Raw genomic sequence first — 15,020 nt, 5'->3', positions numbered from 1 at the left:
GCAGTGGAAGACGCGTCTGAACCGATGCATTGCTTCAAATGGAGAATACTTTGAAGACGGTAAGAGTGCAAACATGTAAAACTAAGTGAGTAAAATATTATTGCAAAATTCCGGTTTCTTTTGGGTAGCCCTTCGTATATACGTTTACAAAAACAGACATTCATACACATTAATATTTTCGTTAATATAAAATTATTTATAAATGAAGTTGGACATTAAATTGAAAGATCGCTCAATACTTTTCAATTGCCTACTATATTATGATTGAAATAAGTAAAAGAGTAAAGAGAGAGATCACCACTATAAGCAGTTGCTTATGAGGAATAGTTTTTTTTTTCGAGAGATGGTCATTTCTTCAATTAATTCAATGATTATATTATTTCAATAAACGCTGGCAGAATTGTTAGCATGCTGGGGAAAATGCTTAGCGGCATTTCGTCCGTCTCTATGTTCTGAGTTCAAATACCCCCGGGGTCGACTTTGCTTTTAATCCTTTCGGGACCCATGAAATTATCAGTTGAGTACTGGGGTCGATGTAATCGACTTACTCCTTCCCCATAATTGCTGGCCTTGTGCCAAAATACGAAACCACTATTACTTTAATAAACCAGATCATTCCTTGGTGATGGTTCATATTTTTAAACAGTTGCTTGCTACTGCATCAGTATCTACCCCCTCTTCCCTATTTTCCTATGGAACGGCTAATTTTTTGAGGACGTGTAATCCTTCGAAGTTGAATCCTCGAGAATTGTCACGTGTTTGCTGAATGTTGTTTCGTTAGTTTATTTTATATTTTTATGTTTACAAACGAAAGAAGGGGGGGGGGGCGGGAAGATTGACAGAATGGATTTTAGTGACTTTCCTTGGAATTCTCCGCTTCAACCTCGTTATGATTGTTGTTAACTTTCATCCTTCTAGAATTGATCAATTAATGTACCAGCCAACCATTCACCGGAACAATTTTTATCGACTTCGCATCACCTCTTAAATTTGTGGTATTGCTTCTATATTAAAAGTCATCACTGCGCCGATAAAGAAGAGCAATAATTGGCCGAACCAGTAGAGCATTGGTTAAATATACTTTGTCTTTCTGAGTTCTAATCTCGCCTGAGTCTTTTAAAAAATTATTTTCCATAGATACTGCTCATGCACTGGTACTGTTCTAATTGATATTGCGATTACTCTAAATTTCTAACGTTGTTCTTAAGTTTAAATATCATGGTAAAGGGGGGGGGGTAGTAGTAAATGACAGAATCGGTGGAGTACTGACAGTATGTCGTGTGATATTTAGTTACGTTCTTTTTCTATTTAAAGTTCAAATCCCAGCGGAACCAACATTGGCTTTCTTCCTTCTGGAATTAATGAAATAAGAGCTACTCAAGTACTGGCAATCGATTTAAGACTATATTATCTCCCCCTCATCAATTTGTGGCCTTGTGCCAATGTAAGAAATCATTATAATTTTGTTGTGAGGAAAAGAGAGAAGATGCGGGATAAAGAAAACGAAAGAGAAAAGGGGGTGAGAAGGGAGAACATCAGAAAGAGGAGGAAAGGGAGAGAGAAAGAGATAGAGAGAGAGAGAGAGTAAAAGAATATTGATTTTTGTGTCGTCTATGCTAAAGGGCCAATTTTTGGAGGGGATATTTACGTGTATAGAAGTTTGAATCGAGTCCAGTATAATACTTGATTCGCGTTTCTGATGAAGAGTTCCTTCACCACCACCACTAGCACCACCACTAGCATCACCACCACAACCAGCACCAGCACCACCAGTACAACTACTACCAAGAACAACGACATTTCCCATTTTGAATCTAGAGGTTGTTGTGCGAAGGAAGTTTAGCCTCTATTTCTAGCATGTTGAGTGACCTCAAAGAAACTTTCAATAAGCATGTGTATTGTATGTGTAGAGTAGTTGAAATGATATAGTAGTGTATTACACTGCAGTGGTGTAAGCTGCTGTTATTCCAACCGTGACCACCTCGTTTACTTTAAGATACAGTGTGTGCATTATTAAAACATAGAGTGAAATTTGAAGGAAATTTAGTTCTTTTGCTGGTTGTATCGAAGTGTAGTCTAGTGGAGTATAGCATCATATACGTTGTAGTACAATGCAGTAGTAGTAGTAGTAGTAGTACAATGCAGTAGTAGTAGTAGTAGTAGTAGTAGTAGTAGTAGTAGTAGTAGCAGAAGCAGCAATTCTGGTAGTAACAGCTGCAGTAGTAATATTATTATTATTATTATTATTATTATTATTATTATTAGTAGTAGTAGTAGTAGTAGTAGTAGTAGTAGTAGTAGTAGTAGTAGCAACAGCAGCACGGACAGAAGTATTAATAGTAAGAGTAGTAGCAGCAACAGCAGCAGCAGTAGTAGTAGTAGTAGTAGTAGTAGCAGCAGCAGCAACTGCATATCCTTTGCTAAAGCAGATTTGTTTTCAAATGTCTGTCAGTCATGATTATTCTATTGTTTTGGTTTAGTCCATGTGTATCCAGTGCTAAGTTACTTAATGTGTCCTACCTGTTTTAAAGCGACGGAGGAAAATTTTAAGAAAATTCAGCTGTTACTTCTTGCAGGTCAAGCTACCATATAGCGACTCTCTTGTTGGGCCATGAATTATTCCACCGCTGTTGTTTTAGTCCCAGATCAGATCTGGTTCAGTCGAGCTTCGATCAAAATATTCAAGCTATGAGCATCTAGTCCGGTGGTTCTCAACCGAAGTCCATATAAAATATTTTGGGGTCCACGCAAGCAAAATAGTCAATGGGAACCACAGTAGTGATTTAAGGGTCCGTAAAAATGTTTTGTTTTAGATGTGTTTGTTGCAAGAAACAGCAAGGTTTCTTTCTTCGACGCTTAAGAAAGTACAACCTGTTTTAGTATTGTTCTCCAAAAGAGTACTACAGCAAACCTACGCAAGTGAATGAATGAAAAACAAAGTAAGAATTTTGAAAGATGTATCTATAAAACTGGTGTTTAAATGTTGAATGGCTACGGGGTCCACCAGGATAATTTAGTCATCAAAGGGGTCCATACATTAAAAAATGGTTGAGAACCACTGATCTAGCCTTTCTGTATACCGAGCATTACATAGGCTTATGGACCCTTCCTTTTTTAAAGAAATTATGGTGGGATTTGGAAATAATCTGGCTGTTATTTCTTACAATTTGAGCGACCATGCAGTGACTCTATCGTTGGCATAATCTCTACAGAATTTTCACCTGTATGTATAAGTGTAACTTATTTTTCTTCATACGATGACAATTTATCTGTTTGCATACGTTCAACTTTACGGCAAAACCCCCAATGATGCAAAAAACATGAAAATATCGAGGCATATTTTCAGAAATACATTCGTTTATCTGTCGCTAATTAATAATTGATATTTTAAATGTTCCATGTTTTAATTCTATGTTTTCCTAATGCCCTCAAGCTTGATGCTTGAAATTACAGTTGATTTATAATACTAGCTTCATCCGACAAAATTATTCTTTTCTTTGGTGAATAGGAAAATAAAAGAAAAATGTATATAATTAATGTCTTTGTGATCTAACCTTTTAAATTTCCTATGCAGTATAATCTAGCCTCCATTTGGCTTAAACCATTGTTCAGCGACAATTAAGCAGGAAAATTATATTAATAATATTTATTGACTATCAATTTTTATTTCCGGGCACTGTGTATTTAGTACGATGTTGTCCAATTTACTTTCTTATAAGATAGTAGAGTGTTATGTAGAGAGATTTCCTGTTTTATTAGAGGTCGAGTGTCTACGGGCCGGCTCCTTCGTTGACTCTTTTCGTTGTCTTGTACAGTGTAGGGCAGTGAATACAGTGTATAACAGAAATATTGTCGAGGTAATCTGCAATGTAATGCAACGAACCATAATAGCGTGCCAAGAGAAGAATGTAGTGTGGTGTAACACATCAATTTTGTACAATGTATCCAAATATTTTAGATGAAATGTGGAATAGTATGAAGTTGTGGAGTGGAGGTATACGAAGTATTAGTCGTAGTGTTGAATTTTGTGATGTATTAGTCGGAACTTAGGAGTGTATGATATGTTTGTTGCAGTTTGGAATTGTTTTATGTATTAGTCACAGTTTGGAATTGTATGATGTGTTAGTTGCAGCTAAGAAGTGTATGATGTGGCGCGTGTAGTTTAGAAGTGTATGAGGTATACTACTATAGTTTAGTAGAATGCAATATTGTAGAGGAGAGAGTAGTTATAGTTGTTGTTTAGAATTAAGTCGACCCAGATCGAACGGACATAAGATAAAAGACTTTCAAGTCCTGACAATAGCGTAGAGGTATCTAGGATTACATTACTTTCTATTTTAATACGATAGAGCGTGATTTGAGAGAGATTAGACTGCTATTTCTAGCAGGTCGTACAGCAGCGTAGAGGCTTCTTTGTTGCCTTTTTGAACGTTACAGAATTTTGTTTTGTGGAATAATGCTTCAAGTGGTGTCGGTATTTGTAGACTGTGAACTAATATATCAGTAGATGCTTCAATGTCACGATTTGTTTCTATAGTTCAATATTTCAATATAAGCTGTTTGGTTTGATCATTTTGTACGAATTTGATCTTTTTGGCGGCGCTGCATGAAGTTTAAAACATCGATTGGCTGCTGTGGAATAGTTCCAATGTCTTTATATTTCAAATAGATGTCTTATAGGTGTCAAAGCGACAGCACATTTTCCTGTTTCCGTATTAATTGTATTATTTTCTTTCTTTCAAACAAGTTTTAATTCTCCATTCTGACATCACGTGAATACTGGAAAGTTGATAAAGTATTGTATCGAAAGTTGTGTAACATATCGATCCTTTCAACAGATAGTTTCACAACTTATTTTCTTGTTATATAAGGAAAAACCTGCATTTGAAAAGTTTTGTCACCTTCCTCTTTCGAGGTTTCAAAAATAGATCAGCTAAGCCCAAAAATAGAATGCTGTTCCTATATACTAGGCTTTATCGAAAAGAAAATTCTCCAGCTGATTAGTAAAAAACTTACCGACATACTACAATCTTTTGCACTCGAATGGTTTCTCCTAAACCTCCCTATTCTTTTCTATTAGTACTAAAATGGCATGGTTTTCTCAGAAGTAGCTAATTGCATGCCAACTCCACCCAGACACAATCGCACATCCGACAGAATCAACGTTCCTTACGTTACTCATTTTTTATCTTACCAACTTTCAGCCAGAACTTGCACAAACCGTTATACTGAATCCTGCTTACCCAATATGTTATTCCACTGGAAGTCCTTTTCTGCCTCCGTTTTTCCTGCTGATATCGACTTACAGACGCTTAGATTAAACATTAACCGCATTAATCTCACGAATGTGGGAGATCAGCAAAGGCTACAGACGCAGCTTTTCCTTCCTCACTAAATTTCTAAAAAACGCAAAACCCTTTTTTTGTTATGGGAATCTACCAATTTATTTCTCACAACGTACGCAATATAGAATATCACCAGACAGTTTTGCATAAATTTGATATGTTGCTTTTTTCTCTTAAATTTATGTTTGTTTTTGTTGAGTAGTTTCACATTAAACTGTACTGAACGACCCTATGATTATATGAAATCTAGACATGATCCTTTCATTTGTTTTTTTCCCCATCCATACTATGCTTAAGACTACCTCATCCGATGTGTCAGTTGTTTTATTTTTTGTACGAAGGCAATAGCGTTTGAACAATTTGCCAGTAATTTTTAGTAAACTGAGTAACAATGTTGAGGCTTCTCAATTAGAGAATTGTTATTTTCATTGTTGCTGTTATTTATACAACAGTTTTTGCTCATTAACTTCAAGTGAAACCCTTATCAAGTAAACCTGTGATCAAGAATGTTTCAGCTGTGATCTCATTTTTGCTTTTCAAATAAAATATATCTACGTACTCACTAGTCACTGTGATAATATGACACACAGTTTTAAAAATGACAGAGTGTCATATGAGGAAAATTTGCCTGCTATTTCTAGTAGATTGACTATATACACATTTCCCTAATTGTTATAATGTTGTTGTTGCTGTTGTTCTTGTTTAAGTCCAGCTAAATTCTAATTAATGCGAATTCTGATCAAAAGTGTTGAATCTGTGACCATACGTCTTTCATAAGGTATAGAACTATATACTTTCTTAACTTTTTAGGGAAGTGAGTTCAAGTAAGTATGACTGCTATTTCTAGCCGTTCGAGCAACCGCATAATATGTCTCGATGTAACTGTACGCTCTAAAGACTCTAACTACTTCCATATTAAGTATGTTTCATTTCCACTTTTTATAGAATTTCGAATGTTTGGTGCGCACCTGTAGTTGGAGCTTTACTTATTACCGACGTGAATGTCTAGACATTTTAACTGAAGGCTTTAAAAAGCTCGTACATAATATATGGTACATCATCTATTCTGCACGAAAATGGTGCAACTGTGTAATAAAATAGAAATACTAAGAAGAAAGGTGAGATAAGAGAAAATAAAATATATGGTCCAATTCAATAAGTCAGAAGATATTACCACCACCATAACATCTACTGTTTACACTTTTTCATTAACAACAGAAGAATGCTACAAAAAGAATATCAGTTGCTTTCTCTATGACTGGAGTGTCTCCGCAGCTCGACAGTGCAGCCCTGTACGAGACTAGTAACATTTTGCAGCATCCATTCAGTGTCTTTATAGTAGAATTTAAGGTAAAACGAGTCAGTGAAGCCTTGTAATGCAGAGTCTCCAAGGATCAGAATGTATCATAGGATCAAGGTGACAAAAAGAAGGAAATGGAAGGCTGAAAAAGCAGTGCAAATGGCAGAATCTCGTTTAAGGCAAAAAGAACTGGTGGGTGTCTTGACAACTGTCAGAACCGGCTTGAAATACTAGTCAAAGATCCATGTTGGCTAGGTCTAGAGCAAAGAGAGACATAATCTCATTCACAAGTGGTCCACGCAGGCGCAGAGGAAGAGATAGGGTTCAAATTGCAGGGAACATGTGTAGCAACGCAGACTTACTTGATCAGATATTATGCAAGTAAACCTCTATTATATATGGTTCTTTGTCCAGGTTGTTTATGATTCCTTGTAAAGTTCTGCTCACTTTGACATCTGGAACAAGAATGCATCACCATCTTGTTCGTTTTCTCTGAAAGAAAACTCTTAAAACATCTCACTAGCTGTCCCAAAGCCACTAGAAAAGATAGCTCTCGTTGGTACCATGATCAAGTTCTGAGGCGGTTGCTAAGAGCTAGTCACTGCCATCAGCTTGAAAGAAGAGAATTAAATTTGTTAAAATTAGACAGAAACAATATATAAAAAAAACAAAACAGGTGGGTCTTCTCTGCATTACATCTAGCTGGCAAATGCATGTTTGTCTTGACAGACTGCTGAAATTTCTACAGTATGCAGCACCAACATCACTACGGCCAGACATGAGTTTTATTTCTGAAGGAAAAGCAAACGAACAAAAAAAGCAAATGTTGATCCTGAAACAGGTGCCCGGAGAAGAGTTTGTTAATCAAGTCTCAAAGGAATCGTCCTAAATACCAAGAACTTGTGGCTTAATGCTTGAACAGAGGCTAGAAAATATATTAAAAGCCTATAGAGGTGGAGTATAAAGCTTTGCAAGAATACTGGCTCTACAAGATTCTCAACTGATTAGGCTTTACAGGGGTGGCATAGTTGAAGGCCATTAAGTCTGCAAACGGAACCGTAGAGTAAGTCAACTTGAGGGTTTGGATTTAGAGGGATGGGCTACGCACTGCTGCTGGCAGGGTGCAAATCGGAAGCTGATCAAACCCAGCTGAGCACCTGTCTAATGTAGAAGGGAGAATTGTCATTAAAGCGTTAGGTAGAATGTTTTACAATATATGTTCCATCCCCTGCGTTTTACGTTCAAATCTTACCGAGGTCAACTTTGCTTTTCAGGACACTGAAGTTGCTGAGTAATGTAATAATCTCCCAGTCAGTACTGAGCTAGATTCTTCTTCACTTTCTTTCTGAATGAAAAAAAAAAAACGAAGATAAGAAAAGGAACTGCTTCACCAGGATTTGATGCCGAAGGCATATCGTATTTTATGACATCGGTCCCATTACTCCGTTAGGCGCAGTGGGGTGTAGGTATGAGTGTATATGTGTGTGGTATGAGTGTATGAGTACGCGTGTTTACATGAACAAAATCGTAGTAATTAATACATAGAATGTCAAATACCTTTAATAGTATCGTCCATTTGTGATATTTCAGGACTGGAAACCTCATCCCCAAGAATGCTGGGTAATCGTGAGAATGCACACTCAACCCCATGGACATCAGTAACATTTATAGATTATATTTTTCTTGCGCTTTTTGATATTGCATTATATATCAATTAGAAATATAAAGGGTGAAGGAATTATTAAGTATGGCACAGAAGTGCTAATTTAAATAAATTAAAATTAGTAAATAAGTTGATCAGATAAAATTACGAGAGTAACTTTGAGTTTGTTATATTTTATTGTGAGTTACCAGCATGCTTAACGAATACATAACAAAGGCGATAGTGACAGAATGCGTCTTATAGTGGTATAATATTTTCCTGGCAAATTGTAAAGTTTTGATCCAATTAATCAGAAAGTAGCGAAATCTTCCAATGTGTCAGTAGTCATTTGTCAATATGGTGACAGTTTTTGAAAATCTCTGATCTGACGTTTTAATAGTATGTGGATTATTAAAGTTGTTTTCTATAAGACTCTTTTCAGCTATGCATAATTCATGACTTTTTGTACTATTTCTGTATAGTCTGTATCTCTTGAATAGATTTGCTGCATTCTTCTTTTCAATATACTTGGAAGAAGTATGGTTGAAATGTCGTTTAAATATATTCTTTTTACTCTATCTACATAATGTCTGCGTACAATATTTTGCTTTGGTTGGAGCGGTGACTTCAACGTTGCATGGTCGATTAAGAGGAACATTCGTTTATATTACTGGATATGCAGTTTGCCTTGATTAACTAAGTTCATATCCTTTTTATTAAGTTTTCTTACTCTTGTTTTAGGCGTAGCTTACTTGAAAGTTATGTGTATTAAATAATTTTTACTGTTCTGCGTTATGGAGGGAACGCTTATTTATAAACGACTGACAGTTTTTGCAATGTGGTTCTTGCCATTTAAGCCATTCTTGGCTATATCAGATAATTATTCTGCGGTATCTCTTCTTACTATCAGATGGCACGCAAGATTATAGGAATTTCGTTATATCATGTCTGAATCTCTCAGCTAGCTACTACTACGGCGTGAAGACACGATAATACTTCCAAGATGGTTCCTCTAAGAGTTTTGGAGCAAGACCTCTTTGAATCCAACATTCCAGACATGATACTCAACTTAAATGCTCTTCAGATTAAAATACATTTCAAAGTGAACTTGACTCTAATATGAAGAAAGTTAAGAATAAAAATTAAAAAAACAGCAAAAATTCATATTCTGATATAAAAATAAAACACTTTATGAAGTAAAAATTAGTACCTGAAACAAATCCCTAAATAAAGCTATCCCAAACTATAAAATCTTAGCGTAAACAATAGGCCAAAAATATGTCACAAAATTAAGTTATATTATACATTAAAATATTTACACAAATGTACAGTGTACACTCTATGAGTTGTTTAGTCACATCAAATAGCATGTCACCATTACATTGACCGAAACACTTTCTAAAAAATATAGTAAAGACTTGCTAGCGTGCATGGTAACTCTAATTTCAAATCGCCAATAGGGGTAAAATTCTAATCTAATCAATTAGTAAGATTACACTAAGTCAAACTGTGTAAACTTTCGATTTATTTATTGTCTATGTTTGAAAGATCGATGGAATACTATGAAGCTATTTTCAATAATTTTAAACTCGTGGCTAGATTAATTATTTGCAATAGTCGCGTTTAAAATATATTTAGTATATTTACTAAGTAGATATATTTTGTTTGATGCGGGGTCAATTAACCTATACTGGAGTAAACTTGAAGACAATCATTATAATCTTGAAATGTAATTTGGCATTCATGTTGCAAAACGTTCGGCTCTATGATCTATTTTAAACTTGATGGCTCATGTGAGGATACTTATTTTCTGTACGCAACTGTAATGTTGCTTGAAAGAAGGTGAGACTATATAAGTATTTTCTTCTCATAAATGTATTGTTTGTTAGAATGAATAAGTAGTTTTCGAATTATTAAGTGCTGTTTTATCTTTCTTTCACCGCTCTTGAAAGGTGTTTATGTGAGAATAAATCTTGCCTTTCTTATCTCAAATAAAACGCACTCAAAATCCTTCAGTAATTTGTTACTCGGAGGGTGTGTGGAATTTTGTGTCTTAAGGCCATATGTTTAGTCACTAGAGACATCGAAGAATTATGATTCTATCGCATTTTCCTTATCTAGCTTCCCGTTTGCTTTCTATTAAAATGCTTTACATATGCATTTCCAGAAAAGTAGGAATGTTCAGTCTTGAATATGGCACTGACTGCTAGTTAAGAATCTTGTATGTACAGCTCTCGAAAATTAAGAGGCATACCTGTATACATGCACGTTGGTGCAACTGTTCACATACATACACTTATATATATATATATATATATATATATATATATACATATATATATATATATAACATATGGTAGAATTATAAACAGGGCAAATTTTATTGGGTTCTCATCAGAGGCGTCTACACCATTCTGACAGTTTCTAGAGAACAAGCAGCCAAACTCTTTATATACTCAACAAATGCAGCAGTTACTCTATGAAGGAGTCCCTAATTTGCATACCGAAAGTGTTTAATACTATATAAATACCAGCGGCCTGTTATCGGGGCCTCAAAATAATAACTGTAATTAATAATGTACACCGCACAACTTGAACAATTAACTCTCCGAAAGTTTGCCACAGATATACTAACAATAACAAGACTCTTATCTCTGGTATTATCAGAAATGAAACTACTTTCTTTCCTTCTAGCACATAATCAACATCAATCCAATTGACCCACTATCCTTTCATACACACTTGAAGGCAAATGTCTTAGTAAGAAATGTTATACTGTATTAATTTAAATTTGACAGTTCTAATTAAAAAAGATAATTTAGTCTAAAGAGAACGTGACTTTGAAACTAAATACACGCACAAGGCATAACGTTTTCGTAACCAGGAAAGATAAATGCATCAACTCTTTCTTATATCATGTTTAAAGAATGAAAAGCAAATGTATTACTAAATTTAAGATAATGTAGTGAAAGTTTTAATTTGTCTGACCATATTCTTGAAGAAATAGGTCGTGATGGTTGTGTTCCTGTTGAAACATTTCCAGAGTGGCAAATCTTCTCAACTTGCAAAATTCTTGAAATTAACCAATTTAAAAAGATGTCAGCTTCTACGGAAATTTTTTCTCTTTACAAGACGAAAAATGTAATTATATCGTGCAATTTCTTTGAATCTTAATTAATTTTTTTTTAAAGTCTTCTAATTCTAGTGAATATACTATGAATATTTTAAGTTCTCAAGTGATATTTCGTGTCATTAAGACTCTGATATATATATATATATATATATATATATATATATATATATATATATATATATATATATATATATACTTTATTTAAAAGCAGCAGAAATATAACAAAAAAACCGTTACTCTGAGTTTCACGTTCCCGTTCATCGGACAGTTTTAAATAAAGCATATTACTCTACCTCTGGTATTTGAGTACTCTTTTTTCCACCTTGTTGCACATTTCATGTGCTTACTCCGGTATATATATATATATATATATATATATATATATATATATATATATATATATACGCACATACAGGCTGTTTCAAAAAGTTTTGTATCATTTCACAATCTAATAACTTTGCCAGTTCTTGTTCAAATGACTTCAAATTTAACAGCATATGTAGAAACAAGTCAAAATTTTATGTTTAATGTTTGATATGTTTATCTTTTCAGGTATAGAAATTGCATTCACTGGAAGAAAAGGGGGTTTTGTGTGTTGAAGTATGCTCGAACACAGTCGAACAAGACTGTGCAGCGGGCATTTGTAAGAGAGTTCTCGAAAAAGTCACCAGCGGCAATGCAGATTTAGACATGGCATAAAAAATTCAAAGAAGAAGGCTGTCTGTGCAGAGCGAAAGGATCTGGACTAACATAGGAAGAGACGGTCGAGCGGGTTCGCCAAAAACTCTTGCGAAGCCCCAAGAAGTCCATAAGAAGAAGAAGAAGTCTGGAAACCCAGATTTCTCCAACGACAGTTTAACACTTGCTAATGAAACCCTACAGACTGCAACACGTGCAGGCCATAACGGCAGATGACAAGCGAAAGCGCAAAAATGGGGCTATGTGAAGGGCCTGGTCTATGACTCCTTCTTCCTGCAAACCTAGAGGAACTAGAGCAGATAATCACTACCACACTGGAGGCTGTTACCCAAGACATGCTGCAGCCTGTTTGGAAGGAGCTGGACTACCGACTTGACGTATGCCGTGTCTCAGGCGGTACGCATGTTGAACATTTGTGAAATCGTTCACGGAATCCACATACCTTTGAATTTGTCATTCAAATTTTGGAGGAATAAATCTTATGTTACTTAACATTAAGCTTGTTTAGTTTCATTTGCTTTGACTATGTAGTTTCTTATTTCTTTACTGCCCACAAGGGGTTACACAGAGAGGGGACAAAAAGGGACAGACAAACGGATTAAGCCGATTATATCGACCCCAGTGCGTAAATGGTACTTATTTAATCGATCCCGAAAGGATGAAAGGCAAAGTCGACCTTGGCGGAATTTGAGCTCAGAACGTAACGGCAGACGAAATACCTATTTCTTTACTGCCCACAAGGGGCTACACACAGAGGGGACAAACAAGGACAGACAAACGGATTAAGTCGATTATATCGACCCCAGTGCGTAACTGGTACTTAATTTATCGACCCCGAAAAGATGAAAGGCAAAGTCGACCTCGGCGGAATTTGAACTCAGAACGCAGTAGCAGACGAAATACCGCTAAGCATTTCGCAGGGCGGTCTAACGCTTCTGCCAGCTCGCCGCCTTCAACGACTACGTAGTTTCTGTGATATTTACACCTCAAATGAATGACTTTCTTACGGAATCGAATACACCTCAAGCGTATTTAAACTTGTAACAAGTTTATATATATATATATATATATATATATATATATATATATATATATATATATATATATATATATATATATATATATATATATATATATATATATATATATATATATATATATATATATATATATATATATATATATCGTAAAATATAGTTGCAAACTAAATGTGGCGGTCCCATAGAGGACGATGTTACTGTTGTTTTTAGCCTCAGGAAGACATCTCCAGCTGGCTAACGACACACACACACACACAGACGTTCACACACACGAACACACACACACACACACACACACACACACGCACAAACACACATATACATGCATGTGCATATATATGCAAAAATGTGCAAATATAAACACACACACACAGACACACACACACACACACACACACACACACATATATATATATATATATATATATATACATATATATAATTTTATTCTTTTACACTTTTCAGCTCGAAACACCGCCAGTATAATCACCTTTTCAATGGCCAATCTTAAGTGATTGGCCTTTGGTGAAGGAGGGAGTTCGATATTACTGCCCTCTTTTGAGTCTCCTAACTTGATATTGGTTCGTCTGGGACCTTGGATAGCAAGACGTGAAGTTGTTTCTTAAAAACATCTACCCCTACTCCATGAAGATCCCTCAGATGTTCTGACAACGCGTTTAGCTGTGGGCCCTTGAATCTCAAGCTATTGCAGTACATGGTCCTCACTCTAACTAGGAAAAATGGGAAATTTGCAACGGGTTCTGCTATAGCTCTCGATTCCAATGTCTGGTGCCAACTCCTCCAGTATCTTCCACATTATATCACTACACACCTCTCTCTGTCTCACTCTCTCTCTGTCTGTCTCTGTCTGTCTCTCTGTTTCTGTCTGTCTGTCTGTCTCTCTCTCGCTACATCTATCTATCTATCTATCTATCTATCTATCTATCTATCTATCTATCTATCTATCTATCTATCTATATATATATATATATATATATATATATATATATATATATATATATATATATATATATATAAGGGGAAAGTAAGAAGAAAAATAAGCGAAAATGCACATTGTAAATCAAAAAAAGTAAAAGCTGTTTATGAAAAGTAACGATAGATATATAAAATTAGATGAACTGAAGTAGGAATAAAAGTAATAAAAGTAATAAAAGTCATTATTGTGAATTGTTAAAGAGATTCAAAAGCAAAAAATATGGAACGCTTCACGAATTTGCGTGTCATCCTTGCGCAGGGGCCAAGTACTTGCTTCGGCAGTACATATACTAAAATTAGAACGATACAGAGTAGATTAGCATGGCCCCTGCGCAAGGATGACACGCAAATTCGTGAAGCGTTCCATATTTTTTGCTTTTGAATCTCGTTAACAATTCACAATAATGACTTTTATTACTTTTATTACTTTTATTCCTACCTCAGTTCATCTAATTGTATATATCTATCGTTACTTTTCATAAAAAGCCTTTACGTTTTTTGATTTCCAATGTGCTTTTTCGCTTATTTTTCTTCTTACTTTCCCCTTACATTTCCGCATGTAGTTTCTATTTTCTTTTTGTAACATATTTCTATTATATATATATATATATATATATATATATATATATATATATATATATATATATATATATATATATATATTTCTATTATATATATATATATATATGTATATTTCTATTATACATATATGTATATATATATATATATATATATATATATATATATATATATATATATATATATATATATATATATATTTATATATATATATATCTCCTTCCAAACGGCCTGAGAGACCTGCATGGTGTGGATGTAGGTGTCTTCAAAACAAAACTGGATCCCA

The 15,020-nt window shown here is 34.8% G+C and overlaps 1 non-coding gene and 1 pseudogene across 1 annotated transcript; one reads left to right on the top strand and one right to left on the bottom strand.

Annotated features, from left to right (window-relative positions):
• Positions 1-14,369: 14,369 nt before the first annotated feature.
• Positions 14,370-14,422, bottom strand: LOC149136460 (U6 spliceosomal RNA; annotated as a pseudogene).
• Positions 14,422-14,528, top strand: LOC149136459 (U6 spliceosomal RNA). Its single transcript, XR_016241292.1, has one exon. It is a non-coding gene; the product is annotated as a U6 spliceosomal RNA (small nuclear RNA).
• The last annotated feature ends 492 nt before the right edge of the window (positions 14,529-15,020 follow it).

The sequence above is a fragment of the Octopus bimaculoides genome, chromosome 3 (genome assembly GCF_046866305.1).
Source record: "Octopus bimaculoides isolate indiv1 chromosome 3, ASM4686630v1, whole genome shotgun sequence".
NCBI classification, from domain to species: domain Eukaryota; kingdom Metazoa; phylum Mollusca; class Cephalopoda; order Octopoda; family Octopodidae; genus Octopus; species Octopus bimaculoides.
The sequence above is the reverse complement of the archived record's forward strand: the minus strand, read 5'-3'. Positions and strand labels throughout refer to the sequence as shown.